The sequence below is a fragment of the Equus caballus genome, chromosome 17, assembly GCF_041296265.1.
Source record: "Equus caballus isolate H_3958 breed thoroughbred chromosome 17, TB-T2T, whole genome shotgun sequence".
NCBI classification, from domain to species: domain Eukaryota; kingdom Metazoa; phylum Chordata; class Mammalia; order Perissodactyla; family Equidae; genus Equus; species Equus caballus.
Window position 1 is genome coordinate 63,382,507 of NC_091700.1, and position 17,226 is coordinate 63,399,732.

General features: G+C 36.8%; 1 pseudogene; it reads right to left on the reverse strand.

Moving 5' to 3' along the window:
* Positions 1–1,589: 1,589 nt before the first annotated feature.
* The window catches only part of LOC100065367 (flotillin-1-like), a 101,867-nt pseudogene continuing 86,230 nt past the window's right edge, over positions 1,590–17,226 (reverse strand).

Below are 17,226 nucleotides of genomic sequence, written 5' to 3' on the forward strand. Positions count from 1 at the left end.
CATTCAGATCAGTCCTCTTTGTACCACATTTATCACATGTGCAAACTTCCTTAAACTCAAGACCCAAAGTAGCCAAAACACTTCAATATTTGAAGATTTCTTGCTCAGTTCCCAAATGCAAAATCCTTTGATTCCAGTATTAAACAATGTTACAATTTAAATAAGTGTTTTGCTCATGCTTAACAAGTGTTGGCATCCTCCAAACCCAGCGTATATTAGGTACTTCTCTAATCTTCTCCCTATCTCTGATTAAAATTGACAAACTAGAACCTGTTATCTGTAGCTCCCCTCTTCGTGGTACTGAGTCTTATAAAATCAAAGCTTTTGGTAGCAAGGAATCTGCTAAGTCAAGGTAAAAATACATTTAATATAAGATTACTGGGTAGGTCACAAATTCAGCAAATAAAAATACAAGGTGCTTCGGATGTTAGGTCAGGGCCAGTCTTCCTCAGCAAAAAGAGGAGAATTGGCAGCAGATGTTAGCTCAGGGATAATCTTCCTAAAAAAAAAAAATACAAGGTGCCCAGTTAAATTGGAAATTCCATTAAATAACAGCAACAAAAAAGTAGTGTATGGGGCCGGCCCCAGGGCCAAGTGATTAAGTTCATGTGGTCCACTGTGGTGGCCCGGGGTTTCGCCGGTTGGGATCCTGGGCGCAGACATGGCACTGCTCATCAGGCCGCATTGAGGCAGCATCTCACATGCCACAACTAGAAGGCCCGGCAACTAAGATATACAAGTACGTACGGTGTTGTTTGGGGATATAGGGCAGAAAAGGAAAAAAAAAGAAAAAGAAGAAGATTGGCAACAGTTGTTAGCTCAGGTGCCAATCTTTAAAAAAAAAAAAAAAAGTAGTGTATGTCCCATGCAATATTTGGAATATACTTATTGAAAATAATATTTGTTTCCTACCTGGAATTCAAATTTAACTGTGCATCCTGTATTGTATCTGGTGATCACGTTCAGGTAAGCAATACAAACACACACACACGTGTAGAAAAGTGGCCCATACCTCATAGCAAGACTTTCAAAATTACGCGGGAGTGGGGAGGGGTTTCCCTGCAAAATAGTACATTTGTATCATGTTGAGCAGCTTAAAATGCTTTTTTTCCTTATTGTATGTTACTGAATGGAGATTACATATCTCTATATTAGCTGTAAATAATAAACTAGAGTTTTTTTTTAATTTAAATAAATTTAGCAATTTATTTGACAAGTGAAGTTGAGACCCTTCCCTCCAGGCCAGGTCATTCCCTAGTCTTAGTCAGGAAAGAATTCTAGACAACAAGCTCAGACAGTCTAATTTAATTAGGAAGCTCAAGTTAACTAAGTTGGGGGTGGGGTGGGATAATCAGAAGGCTGGCCTGGAACCTCTTGTGGACTGGCAGTCTTGGTTGCATGGGGCTGGGAAGGAAAGCAACCCTTCCCCTCCAAGGCAATGTACAGGCTATTTGGCAAGGAGAGGTGAGGGGTGGAACCCCACTGTCAAAGAACATGCCAGTTGAAGGAGGCCAGTTGAAGTGCATACAGTATGGGGACCATTCAGGCAGCTTGGTCCATGAGGCTGGGTGTCAGCGAAGGTTGAGGGCTCAGGCTGTTCACAAATACTTGAGGTTCACCTGGGAGATGCTGACACCTCTGACTCTCCTCATGCTCTCAGGGAGGCAGCTTAGGGTGTCCAGTACCTCCTGGGAGTCCCATTGCACACCCAGCTGGGTGAGCAGTGTGGGATAGGCTTCAGAGAGACCAAAGAAAAGACCTAGAGACAGCAAATGAAACATATAGGTTTATTGGGAATCACTTACAGTGAATGTCCAGTGGCGGCTGGCTGGACAGAAATGTGCACCCGCTACCACCCACGGAGAGAAGCTGGCTTAAGTAGGCAGAGGAACAAAGGCTGTGTGCTTGCCAAGGGGGATTGTCCCTGTAAGACCTGCATTCCAAGGACTGGAATGCCCCCTGAAACCCCTGAGGGCCTCCGTGTTCCCTCAGTTGGAGGCAGTCTTTGTGCTAACTATCCTGGGAGAAACAGCTGGGTTGACTAAGCCCAGGACTGTTATCATCATGAGTGCTAGCGCTAGCCCAGACAAGGGGCCCCAGGAATGCATGGCTTAAAGGGCACATAGGCTAGTGTTCCCACACTGGGTCATTTTGGCCACCCCCACGGCCCCACTTCCACTGGACCCCAATGTGATCTTGTTGGCCAAGATCAAGGTACCACTGATCTCTGCCACCTGGGGCAGCTTCTCTAGCAGAATGTCCAGCCAAGCAGCCTCCAGGTACTGCTGGAACTCTTCTGCCTTCTTGGCCATCTTCTCAAGCTTGACCCAGAGCTCCAATCTCTGTGGCAAAGCCTTGGCATCCTCCCGCATCTGCACAGACTCGGCTTCTGTCTGCCTGCAGAATCAGCTGAGACGTTTCTGCCTCAGCTAGGTGCTCCAGCTTGTAGCACTAGACTTCTACTGGCTTCAGAACTCGGACCTCCAGCTCCTTCTCTCGGTGTGCGATCTCTGGCTCCTGCACTGCCACCTGCTGTGCCTGCTCCACCACCTGCATCTGTACCCACTTTTCCTCCATCTGCTGCTTAGTCTTGGCCACCTGAAGCTGACAGTCCAGCTCAAGCTGCTGGTGGTGACTTTGATGTCATACACAGCCTTCTCAGCTCCTAGTCCCTCTGCCCCTTGGTCATCTCCATCTCACTCAGGTGCTGAGCACTCACCTTTTCCTTTTTGGCTTTGGCCTCCTGGATCCCAGCATCTCTCTTGGCATCCACCTCCCCAATAGGAACATCATTTTGGACTTGAGAAGTTAGAGCCTTCCCCAAGGAGTGCAAATAGTCCTGATGATCATGAGTGTCCTTCAGTATAGCTAACCATGCCAGTAAGTCTTTAACAATTTACAAAAAAGGGTTATTGCTATTGTTATAAAAAAACAAAAAGGTCTTCTTCTCATTAAAAGGTCTTTGTTCCAGCCAATAAATCCCCATTTTAACCTTGGTGTACCAGTTTTTCTGTTACTTGCAACAAAGAAACAACTCAATTTAACTAATCTCAAATTTTTCTGTTTATATATATTTCTTTTTAATTCAGTCAAGGAGGTTTTTTTTGTAATAGTTCAACATATTACTGTTTAATCTAGTAAACTGAAAACTCTTTATACCTCAGTTGTGGTGTTAAATTACTTTGTTATAGTTTGGACGTTCCATGCATTGGATACATGGCCACACTTTTGTTTTGTTTTGTTTTTTTGAGGAAGATTAGCCCTCATCTAACTACTGCCAGTCCTCCTCTTTTTGCCGAGGAAGCCTGGCTCTGAGCTAACATCCGTGCCCATCTTCCTCTAGTTTATACGTGGGACGCCTACCACAGCATGGCTGCCAAGCAGTACCATCTCCGCACCTGGGATCCGAACCAGCGAACCCCGGGCCGCCGAGAAGCGGAACGTGCGAATTTAACCGCTGCGCCACCAGGCCGGCCCCAACATGGCCACACTTTTGGTCTTTAAGTTTAGTATATGAGAAAAACCTTCTACAATAACATGATCTGCTCCTCATTCTCTCTCTGCACCTGTGTATAAAATAACCACACATTCCAGAAGAAAAGCCCCATGCCCTTCTCTTTACGCTTATCTTGTAAAGAGAAAGCTGTAGTTTCCGACAATCTATAACACTAGTGGATTTGAAGGGGCCAGGGCAGATCATTAATTGATGGGAATTATAATGAGCTGTTGTATATAATTATACAACTTCATAAAAATCTGGGAGTAAATTACTCCAATCTTAAAAAAAAGAAGTCAAAAAATACATGAAGTTAGTCAATGAGAAAGGAAGATTATTCTTTTAAGTTTACTGATTTCAGATGTAGAGGCTATGCTATATGTCTTAGAAATAGTACTTGAGAGGTAGTTAACATAAAATGTTCTCATGTTCATAGTTGGTTATGATCTTCGGGGTTGAGAAATTTTCTTTGGAACAATAAGTTAAGTGGGAAGAGATCAATAGATATATTTTTTATGGAAAATTTCGACCTACTAACTACATTATAAATATATAACTTTTATATATTTATTATAGTATCTGCTGAAGTGAACTATATTACCAAAATAAACAAACAAACAAACAAAACATAAGTGAGTACTAAAATTCTAGAATGGAATACTAAGGAGCAATATGTAATTGAGTTTCCTGCACATATATTTACTAATGGAACAGATAACCATCTATAGTGATTGATTAAAATCATAAAATCTTTTAGGGCATTTACTTAAACCAGGAAATTTAAAGTGTAGTGCCATATTATGATTTCTCTGGTCCATATGATCTGAGTGCCTATTGATCATTTAATAATCACTGTTTTGCCTTTTTACTGACGCATAAAATATCCACATATGCTATTTACTAGCAAAGAGATGACACTAATCTGAATATCCACCCACAAAGATAGCCAGGAACAGAATTCAGGCAAACAAAGATTATCTCCCTATGATATTAATTATACTATCATTAGTTCCAAGAGCCCAAGGTCTCTTTTGGATAAGATGCTGAAATAATCCATTCTAACAATTTCCAAATTAGCTTACAAAACAACTTTTAACAAAACCTGCCATCATAGTGAATTAGATCATAGCCCACCTTGGGACTTTTGCTATGCTCCACATTCAGTCGAAACATGACTAAACTCCTCCTGTTGTAAGGAAGATGCTGTGAATTTCATCAAGGCCAGAATTTCACAACACAGTACTGCAGCTCAGTTATAACCCAATATGGTTTACTTCCCAGAAAAGCTGGACATTTGGTCCTGTGGTTGATTAGATTGGGTCAAACTGGGAAGGCATTTTAATATTCACTGTTTGGTTAAGCTTCCGTTCTCAGTGGTCAAAAATAAATAACAATAATATTAATGATAATGAGAAAATAATAATAATAATAATGCAATATTTGCTACTTAGAAAAATTAACTTAAAACATTTTTCAATATTGTCCTTAAAATGTACACAGTGACAGGATAAAATGCATAGAAACAATGAATACTATGGTATAAATAATAAATAATAAGAATTTGGTAATATTTCTTAATAACAAAATGCTACAATTAAAAAGAAAAGAAGCCCTCTTTTATTTAATAAGATTTTTTGGTAAAATATGCTTGTAAATAATGTTTTTTAATTGAAATAATGTGTATAAAATGGATTATTATTAGGAGAAATTATATTTTACAAATAAGATAAAAATTTTCTTTTTTTCCCTTTCTCGAAATAGCAGCAGCTCAGTTTTCTAATTTAAACATTTTGCTGTTACATATTTTCACCAGAAAAAAAATCTAAAGACAAAAAAAACTAAAACCACACACACACACACACACACACAAATCCTACCTCGGTTGTATACTTCCGTTATGCATCATGCATTGTATCACTAATAATCATTTAGCATTGGGCCAGCCAGCCTGGTTGGTCAAAAATTTAAACGTATATTTTCAATATATAGGAGTTTGTAAGCTCAATAAAAGACACATCTCTTATAAAAATTAATGAATGGGAAAATAAGATCTCTGTGTCCACTTTCCTATACTTTTTGAATTTGAGATGTGTATCTATAACCTGTACAGTATGATATTTTGCTATGTATTTATTTTATACACAAACACGCTGTTGAGCTCTAACAAGAGAATCTAATAATGACTTGTAATCTCCCCCACATGGAAAAAACCTCATAAAATAAGCTTTGATATATTTCTTTTTTTTGTTGGATAGAGTTTCCAACAGCCAATCAGTGTCTCTACCTAAAATGACCACAAAAGTCAACAAAACATAGATATAATCTGTTTGAAGGAGTGGAAAGCTAACTGTGTCAATCAGAATTAGAGAGACAAGGGCCCAGAGCAGGAGAAATCTTGAAGAAGTGACCTAGCTCCTGTAGCCACTTCTACTCTAAGACAATTTCCTAATTCTGATTAGAGCAGGAGGTTAAAGATCCAAATCACAGCCCAGGGGATAGCTCTGTGACTAGACAAAGATGCCGGAAGAATTTCTAGTGCAGACGTGGGGACTTCAATGACAAGATATGACTGGTTTCCCTCAATACATTTGCTGAATACTAGAGTTAACTGGAATTCATGACTAAAATCGTTAGCAAAAGTTCTCCGACAAGCAAACAGGTCATTTTTCGAAGCTCCATTAGGCAAATATTAGAGTTCAAAAGCCACTAGAGCAATGGGTCTACAAAATAAAAGAGAATTATAGTTGAAAACTTTGGAAACCCAAGAGCGAATGAAAGGTAAATCTAGATTTATAAATAATGCAATATAGCCTCAATTCAAGACAGTCCATAATTAATGAGAATAGCCACTACTCTATTGATCATTTCCAAAGGAAAATAACATTATCTGAAGATTCTAAAGTTTTTTATTTTTTCCCAAAATATCTAGCATTGTCAGACTTTACTAGGTTCACGTATATACACACATAAACACAAACACAAAATAGATCATTTGACTAAAATGAAAAAAAAAAATGAACTATACCCACAGGTAATCCAAGTATTGGGGTTACCTAACGAGGATTTAAAATAATTCCAATTAAAATGTTCCAGAATATACAGAAAACTATGAAAAAAGAGAAAAACGCATAGAGGATTTAACAGTAAATTGGAGTCTATAAAACGAATTTTAAAAATCTAGATGCTCTAGTACATATGAAATGAAGAACTCTGAAATGAATTTAACAGTAGCTTTTATACAGCAAAAATAAATAAATGAGTGATGAACTGGAAGATAGGTCAACTCAAGGTATCCAAACAGAAGCACAGGAAAGCAAAGAGAAAGGCACAGAGACAAAGAGACAGATCATTTTTGCAAAATATAATCTGCTACTCTTTCAGCTGCATTTTTGTTATCATGTGTTTTATTTCCAGTTCCCTTATGTATAAATGTTAACAAGATACTCAATGACATATATACGTTCACCAAAATCCAAAGCATCTCATATAGTGTTAAAGCACTTATTGTTAGAAGAATGCAGTAAGTAGAATAGTGTTTGTGGAATGTCTCTTGTGGCCCATGCTCAAGCTATTCCTAATAACTTAACAGATTGATCAGGGTCCTATATTTTAGATGGTTAAATTAATCATTAGTCATGTATCCCACTACAAATTATACGCTATAACAATTAGTCATATATGCTATTCCATTTCCCAAAATTTCTTGGCTAGCTTTTCTGAAAAAGACAATGGTATAATATAAGCAATATAATGAATCAAGTTACTTTTGATGGTAATCAACTCTACACATCATCTCACCAGGTAGTAACAGTACACTGGAAAAATCAGACACCCTAGGGGAGGAACAGTGAATGAACTCTTTAGGAGTTTCCAACCAAAAAAAAAAGAAAGAAAGAAAAAGAAAAAGAAAAGAAGAAGAATATATGCTTGACTTTCTTCAAAATTGAGATAAAACATAAAAGGAAACCTTAGCCAACTCTATGACAGTCTAGCTGTGAATTTTCTACTTTAGCCAGTCATCATACCTGGCAGCAGATGCTATTAGAGGAATTACATAATTCAAGCCATAAGACTGAACATTTACCTTCCAGGAAATATCTAGTTTTCTCAGAGCCCAGCAGGGACACTTGCAAGTGAAGATATTTTGAGTGTAGTATGCCTCTGTTACTTCTACAGAACTACAGAATGTAGTTCTGCCATTCTTCCACTGAATGCAAAATTTCTGCTTTCAAAAGTTCCAAAATTTCTATTTAGCGTAACAATAAAACAAAGTGCAGACTTGCCCAACATCCAACGCTAAGCCGTCAACGGTAAATTGCTCCCATTTACAGTCTCATTCATTCCAATCGTGCATTCTGGTACAGGTGATGCTCTCATACCGTGGTACAGATTAATCTACAGTTTCACATAACACTGGTGACTGCTGCCATAGTATGAATTTACCTTGCAGCTTTCAATTTTAGTTATCTGATTGTGTCCTCTTGTCTTCCAGTGTATTATGCATCAAAATCTATTCCCCCTCCAAACTTTTGTTATCTACCCAAGGCTATATAACTTTATACTGTACAATCTTAGAACCCCAGCTAGAGATTTGGTGAAAGATACTGACCCTCAAATCACTCATCCTCTACCACTACCACATTGAAAGATTGAATTTATTCAGTACCTTGTTTTAATAGCTTGGTGTTTTTTTATTTAACCTCCTTTTACAGTTTTGGATTTATATGTATTCAAGATAGGATAAAGGGAAAATATTTGACAGGTTCTTTTAGCTGCTGTGTTCCCTGGCCAGGAGTTAATTTTCCTCCATCCAGATGGCAACAATGCGCCAACTAGCTTTTTGTTCCCTTTTTTTGTTGTTGGCCCAGGACCACTTCATTGCAACCAATCTCTGCTTCTGTCATCATATTTCTTTCTCTTACTCTCACCATCCTGCCTTCCTCTTATAAGGACCCTTGTGATTACATTATCTTTATCCAGATAATTCAGGAAGATCTTAAGCTCCTTAGCTTAATCATACACACAGATTCTTTGGCTATAAAGTAACATGTACGTAGGTTTAGAGGATTAGCACATGGCATCTTGAGGGGAGGGTCATTTTTCTTCCTGCCACAGTTTCAAATATGTCTCAACTTTTGCTTTGTTTGATTTTGTTTATTTTGCCTTCCCATATGAGTGGATGTATTATCATTTAAGGGATTGGCAGCAACCAGAAAATAGTTCATAGCCATTTCCTAATTTTTATGCCCTCCCCATTTTTTGCAATCTACCCTGAAATGCCCATTCTGCTTTTTCAGCAGCAATGGTCATGGGTTTGGACTGACAATCAAATTCTTGAAAAAGAATAAGCTTCTATCAATATCAAGTGTATTTACCTATAGCTAAGAGAGGATTTTCTCTTTTTCTGAGGTTGAGAGAACCAGCACAGTATAGCTAACATCCATGACTTCCAGCCACCATTTCCAAAGGCCCAGATATTCTTCAATCTAGATGTGTGTAATTATGAGAGACGAACGTAGCTGTTTGAGGAAGAGGTCGGCTCAAAGAAGCTGTAGTTTCCCTTCAGTGACTACTCAGCTGGTCACATTACTCCCGTTAGGCCATGTGACTAGCTAGTTACAAAATCGTCAAGGGACACATAACTAATAGCCATTATTCATTATCTAGTTATTCATTACTTGATAAATAATGTTGACAATGAGATACAGATGCTTAATTCAGTACATAGCCGTGGGCCGGATTCTCATTTATTATCGATCCAATACAATCAAATTCCTAATAGTTCCTTGAGTTGATGTTGCAAAGTGGATTTAATCAAGAATCAAATCCTCAGATATTCTTGTTGCTAGAGGAAAGACTACCAAAATAGTGATTAACCCTTTCCTTCTAGTATCTTTCATCAGATTTTGGAAATTTGTGTCCATTATCACTTCAAATATTGGCTTTCTGTATCCTCTCTCTCCTCACATTCTCAGATCCAAATCACCCATGTTTTATACTTTCACTGATTTCCACAGTACTCAAGTCTTGCTCTCTCTCTCTCCTACCTCACATGTTCTACTTTTGCTGTTACTGACACTCCTTTCACTGAGATGTGGGGTCTATGTTCCCTCCCATTGAATCTGAGGTTAGCCTTGCGAACTACTTGGACCTTTAGTGGCTTTTGAAGGTAAGACATAAAAAAGGTATAGCTTCTATCTTTCACCCCAAAGACACTTGCCTTTCGAATCCAACCACAATCTTGAGAGGAAGTCAACATGGAGAGTCCATGTGGACAAGCCAGGCCAAGGTAGCAAGTAAATGAGGTACTTTTGTCTGTCAGTCAGCATCTTTCTTCAGACATACGAATTAGTGACCCTTCAAATGATGTTAGCCTCCAGACTTGGAGTCTTCCCTCTTAGGCCCCAGACATCATGGAGTCGAGATAATCTATCCCTACTGTGGTCTCTCTGAATTCTTAACCCATGTTATCCAGGAGAATAATTGGTGATTGCTTTATGCTGAGATAATTTGCTCACAGTTTTGAGGTAAGCTTTGAAGTATTTTGCTACCCAGCTGTAATAACTAGAACAGGGAATGATAAGGGAATGAAGGGCAGTCTGCCTCTACTGGGTAAACATATACTTCATCTGAATATGAGGAATAGTAAATGGGGAATATCTTTGGAAAGATTTCATAGGTGTTGGTGAGAATGGCAGCATGTGTTGGTGGAATCATGGGATTATAAAATTCTCTATCTCTCCTACAAAAATTTGCCATTAGCCTGCCAGATATAATTACACCAGGCCTGGGACTGCATGTGCTAACCTGGCAAAGGGAAACTTCTACTCAGGACTGCATTTTAATTCTTCAGAATAAGACAACAGGGGGTTCAAGAGTGACTTCCCTTCAAAGACTAAACTAGGATGGATTATATGTCCTACCCAACTTCCTACTGGTAAAGGTAATCCCACTTTATTTTATTTTTCTAACACTGCTCCTTCCAGGGACCAAACCAAAAAGGAAACTCTGATGAGTCTCTTCTTGAAACTTGCCCTGCGGGTTGCCAGTATGGATGGCTCAATCAGAGACTCCCATTCAGAATGTCAAGTCTGTACAATGACAGGAAGTAAATGGAAGATGAGGGAAACTGTCACAGAAAGTAATGAAGTCCATAAATGGATAATGATGCTGAGGAAGAATACCATCACTCTCTTCAAAGACCTCGTATCAGCATAAGAGAATATTCAGGCTTGTTTCTCTCAATTGTGTGCCAATTCATGGCCAATTCTCAAAGACATTCCTGATTTGTTATCCTCTGAGAAGAACTGAATGAATTCAAACTATGAAATTTACCTGGCAAGTATACTTTGATGATTTGAGGGAAAGACATCAATCTGTGTCCTATGATATTCCACTTGAATATAGCAGCGTGGAAATTTTCATTTGGGTTACATTTTTTATTATTTTTATAATATTGGTTTTTATTCAGCCTGGAGATAAATCTTCCCTTTGAGCTTGACTGGATTTACTCTGACTGGCATACGACATCTGATGCATGTGTTGCTATGAATCAGAATGACATGCTGTTCAGGCAATTTCCTAGGAATGAAGGACAACACATTTCCTAGCGGACACAGTTCTAATAGGCATATACATTATACTTAAATTGCTTCAATGCCACAAGTATTCAATGGACACAACACTTGTAGTAGCGTAATCAACACTGGTCCCGATTCATAAGAGAGCCTTGGGGATCTTGGGAACTAGATTGAATGTGTGGAGCCAAAAGGAAATTTATTATCTGAAGGTTAGGGCACAATGATGATGACAAGATAACTCCTAGGTGGGGACCCTAATGTCATTCACTTCTAAGAAATTGTTCATGTTTGGTAATTAACCTAGAAAGTTGATGAAGCAACTGCTTCAAAGCCAATTTTGAATTAATCTCACTGGAAATCTTGGACAGAGTGCATGCTTTCATTTAGAAAAGTATTTAACATGTTAATTTCACTGCATTCTGATATGTTTAAAGGACATGACTAGGAGTGCTGAAGGCTCAGGATAGTGGGGTCAATTTGGGGAAATACTATGGACTGCTTATATAATGCAAAATCATCACTACCAATTTTACTACTTACTGCTGCATCCTCTTGGCCACTGTGCCCAGAAATAAAAGAAACTTACATTTCCTCTGATACATTCTTTGGAACAGTTAGATTAATGATCAACACCATGTTGATTCCATGGAAGGCAGAAGATTGGCTTTCCCCAGTGATATCTGGAAACATGCGTCAAAGAAAACATGTTCTTTTTGGCTTTGTCATAGTTATTCCCCAAGATAAGATGAAACTTGGACTTTGCATAACAATTATTCCCAAGGACTCTAAGATAGGAAACAGAGAGTATATAGGAAAGAGCATTTTGGGTTTTTTTTCCCCGAGAAAATATAAAACACTGACATTAATATTAAATAATGTGTGGTGTGTTAATCATTATATTAATGCCTTTTCAACAACTCTATAGGGTGATAAATGTATTTGTGGTTCAAATGTATAGTCAAATAAGAATGAAAGTATGTAGAAAACTACCCCCAAGAAAAAAATACATTTTAAAAAGGTGGCTTAAAATTCAAACTCATATAATACACATGGAGACTGATAATAGAAAAAGGAAGAAATAAATTTAGCTTTGGGAAAGTTACACACACCTTTAAAACTTCTATCAACGTCTGTAGAAACTTGCAAGTAACAGTAAGGAAAGCTGTATGGAAAATATTCCAGTTGGTAAAGGGCCACCAGAAAATTTCTCAGGGCTATGGACATGTTTAACGTGTTTGAGGAGGGAATTCTAATTTTCTAGAAGTTTTTTCCCTTTAAAATGTCTCAATAAACTTATCAAGTGTCCCAAGGATCAGGGTTGGGATAAACTGGAAGAAAAGAATTAGAAGAAAGTTCGAAGAATTTTATTACAGCCTCAGGATGCGTGAAGAATTGCCTGTGTTTGAATACTTTGTATAACCTTTACTCATGGAATTACTCAAGGTTGACCTAAATCTACTTTATCCTGGACAAAGGAGAATCTGAACAAAGGCTATGGGCCAGACCAAGCACCCGTAGCTCTTTGCTGAGATCATTTATTGAGTAATGAGTAACTGAGAATGATGAGATGCAGCTTGTCTGGGGAATGGAAGTGAGTCACATTTCTCTGAGTGGGCTATGTGATTAAGCCAAAGTGATCCCATAGTGGATAGCTTTCTGGAGCTGAGATTGTCTACAAACACTCAGCCTCTCAGGTTGTGAACACCCACATGCAATATGGAATGGGACATCAGAGGCTGTGCATGGGAGTCAGGAGATCGTTGCTCTGCTGTTACCAAACATTTTTTGCTGTTTCCTTTCCTGTATCTTTTCCTAAAGTTCAGTAAATGTGGTGTCTGATGAAGCCACTGTTTTATCAATTATATAGTCAAGCTGAATCTAATATGCCACTGCTGCTAATAAGGTGAAATGGGCAGCATGATGATCAGTCAGTGGAATGAAGATAGTTCACCAGTCATAAACCAAATAATTATAAAAACATTAAGACATATCACAGTAAGACAACTAGAAACTGAAAACACCACCTTAAAACTACCCAGAAAAAAGTACATATTGTCAAAGGAGCTGTGACATGACAGACAACTAAGTTTTCAAGAATATCCACATTTATTTCAAGTAAATGTAGAACATTTACTGAAAGTGATTATGTTTGCTGGGCCATAAAGCACGTATCAACAAATTTCACAATGTTGAACATTATTCACAGTACAATATCTGACTAAATTGACCATAGACTTGTCCATAAACAAGTTTCAAAGCATTGAAATAATGCATAATATTATCTTTCGACACATAATTTCAAAAAGAAAAGTAAAGGCTAATACTTTAGTCATTTAGTGAAACCGACATGGGGAAATATTTTGTCATGATGGAAACACTCAAACTAGATTGCAGTGAGGATTGTGTATTGTGTGAATTTCTTTGACATGTACATTTACAATGAATGAATTGTATGGTATGCATGTATGAACTTACCATTTTAATTTTTAAGAAATATTTATGAAAAAATAAAATAGATCATATGACATTTTTAAGTTCAGTAAATTTGGTGTCAAAACTCTCCAAACATGGTTTTATCCTGAGCTCATTACAAGCAGAGTTTTTCCAGGGATAATAGTATGCTTAACAGTTTCACGTTTTTATATAATATGTGGTATCAATCACTTTAAGTGAAAAAATAGCCATCAGATGAATAGATATTAAATCCACTTGATTAAATTTAGAAATAATTATTGTCTTTTTAACTTTTTTATCATGGATATTTTTCTGTCAAACTTAATAGACTAAATAAGAAAAATCAATAGGATCACTTTTAAGTATAAGCTTTTATTCAGAATGAGGCAACATGAAAATGATTCCAAAGGAGAGTTCTAATTTGGGGGAAAAAAGGTATAGTTTTAGCAAGAGAGGTCATCAAAATTTCAACTAGTTTTGAGAATAGGAAATCAAAAAAGAGTCTTAGCGTGAATAGCCAAAGCATTCTTGAGAAAAGAGAACAGAGCTGGAAGTATCACACTCGAAGTTATAGTAATCAAAACAGCATGGTACTGCCACAAAAACAGACACATAGATCAGTGGAACAGACCTGAGAGCCCCAAAATAAAACCACACATCTATGGACAGCTAATCTTTGACAAAGCAGCCAAGAACATACAACTGAGAAAGGAAAGTCTCTTCTATAAATGTTGTTGGGAAAACCGGACTGTCACATGCAAAAGAATGAAAGTAGACCATTATCTTTCACCAGACACAAAAATTAACTCAAAACAAATTAAAGACTTAAAGGTTAGACCTAAAAGCATAAAACTCCTAGACAAAAACATAGGCAGTATGCTATTTGATATCAGTCTTACCAGTATCTTTTTGAATACTGTGTGTCCTCAGGCAAGGGAAACAAAAGAAATAAACAAATGGGACTGCGTCAATTAACAAGGGAAGTTACACAAACAACAAGGGAAGTTACACAAACGGCAAGGGAAACCACAAACAAAATGAAAAGACAACTTACCAACTGGAAGAAAATATTTGCAAATCATATATCTGATAAGGTGTTAATTTCCACAAGATATACTCATGCAACTCAACAACAACAAAATAACTCAATCAAGAAATGGATAGAGGATATGAAAAGACATTTTTGTAAAGAAGACATACAGATGGCCAACAGGCACGTGAAAAGATCTTCAACATCACTAATTATTAGGAAAATGTAAATCAAGACTGCAGTGAGATATCACCTCATACCCGTCAGAATGGCTATAATTAACAAGACAAGAAACAACAAGTGTTGGAAAGGATGTGGAGAAAAGGAAACCCTCATGTATTGCTGGTGGGAATGCAAACTGGTGTAGCCACTATGGAAAAGAGTATGGAGATTTCTCAAAAAATTGAAAATAGAAATACCGTATGATCTAGCTATTCCACTTCTAGATATTTATCCAAAGAGCAAGAAAAAACACTAATTTGAAAAGATATATGCACTCCTATGTTGATTGCAGCATTATTCACAATAACCAAGAATTGGAACCAAGTGTCTATCAACAGACAAATGGAAAAAGATGTTGTATACATATACAATGGAATACTACTCAGCCATAAAAAAGACAAAATCATGCCATTTGTGAGAACATGGTAGACTCTGCGGATATTAAGCTACTCGAAATAAGCCAGAGAAAGACAAATACTGTATGATTTCACTCATATGTGGAAGATGACCAAACAAACACATAGATAAGGAGAAAAGATAGAAAAGATTGGTGGTTACTAGAGGGGAAGAGGATGAGGGGAGGGTGAAAGGAGAAAAGGGGCACATATATATGCTGATGGATGGAAACTAGACTTCTGGTGGTGCACCTGATGCAGACTATACATAAGCCAAAATATAATGATGTACACATGAAATTTACTCAATGTTATAAACCAATGTGACCTCGAAAAATAACAATTTTTTTTAAAAAGAGATTCTTAGAAAATAAAGGAATTATTCATGTAGTTTAGCAGTCTGTGGTTGTTTGGATAGTAACAGGAGTTCAGCAAAAGAGGTAGGAGGTACAGTAGGGTTAAGTTAATCTGAGAGCCAATGTGACAATTTTCAATTCTATAGGGACTCCTGCCAGAGAGAAAAATACAGTAAACCCCAGCTACACATCGACCATTTTAGCAATTGTCAGCAATTTGACAATCAGGCTTTTTTTTTTTTTTCATTTCTATTCGCCCTCACACTCACTCACTCTTAGTTATTTAGTTACATGGCATAGCATTCATTTATTTACCTATTTTATTTACTTTATTTGGTTAGCTTATTTATTTATTTTTGTGGGAGCATTTTAAAGAAAATATCAGCACCATAATATTTAATTGGCTAAGACTAAGTCCTTGAAATGCAAGAATTTTTGTTTTTACATACACATTATGCCATTATCATACACAGAATTACTAAAATAATTCTTTAATATCATCCATACCCAGTTCATAATCACAGCTCCTATTGTATAAAAAAAAAGACATATCTGAATTAGGATACAAGAAAAGGGCTACATGGTAAAATTAGATGACAGGATCCTAAATCATTTTCATTTTCTAATAAACCCTTTTCTTTTATTTTCTGAAGCAGTTAATTTGTTAAAGAATCAGGTCATTGATATTGTAAAAGTCCTCACTTTATTAATAATAGGTTTATTAATAATAGGTTAATTAAAAAGTGAAACAAACTGAAAGATCTAAACATCCATTATGCAACATATCTTTAATGGTGTGTCACAGACCTTTAACTTACTAAAATTATAACAAAGGAGTCTATCGAATTTCACTACAAAATGTTTTGTAAAATAGCAATTATGTACTAATCGCCTCTGGGGCACATCAAGGGGTAGGAAGAAGCTCTCATGTGAAATTAAGCTACTGAGATTCAACTAACTATTTGCAATTGTTGTTATTCCCCAACCAAATAAGAAATAATTGTCAACACTGCCAAAGTTAAAAAATATATGAATTAGTAAGGGAAACATACCACTCCTATTCATAAAGAAAGGATTAGTGTTTACTTTCACTATACAAATTCTGTTTAATATTCAATAAAAAAATCAGATTAACAAAAGTAGGGAAATTAGAAGATTTCACATAACATTGGAGACAATATTTAGAAGATCTGTAGAATTTTAATCATGGTAACGTAAAATGTCAGCTTCAAGCTAAATGTTTATAACAGTTAGGAGTCCTCCACGTCTTCTGAAAATATTAAGCTTTCCTAGTATAAAAAAGTAGAAATATTATAATAGATAGCATAGTACCTAACTATCTTATGGACTTTAAATAGGGTGGCCATATAATTTATTATCTAAACCAGGACATAGGTAAAGTACTATTTTATGAAATTTAGATATGATCCTGGAAGGGAGACATTCTCTTAGATTTAAAAAGTATTTATGAACCATATTCTCAATTTATTTTCAGTTTTTAAAATTAAGGTAAAGCTTCTTTTATTTTATTACATAAAATTAGCCATTTTGACATGAACAATTCAGTGGCACTTAATACATTCAAAATTGTGTGTAACTACCATCTCTACCTAGTGCCAAACCATTTTCAATACCCCAAAAGGAAACCTTACACCCATTAAGCCCTTGCCACACATTCTCCCTTCCTCCAGCC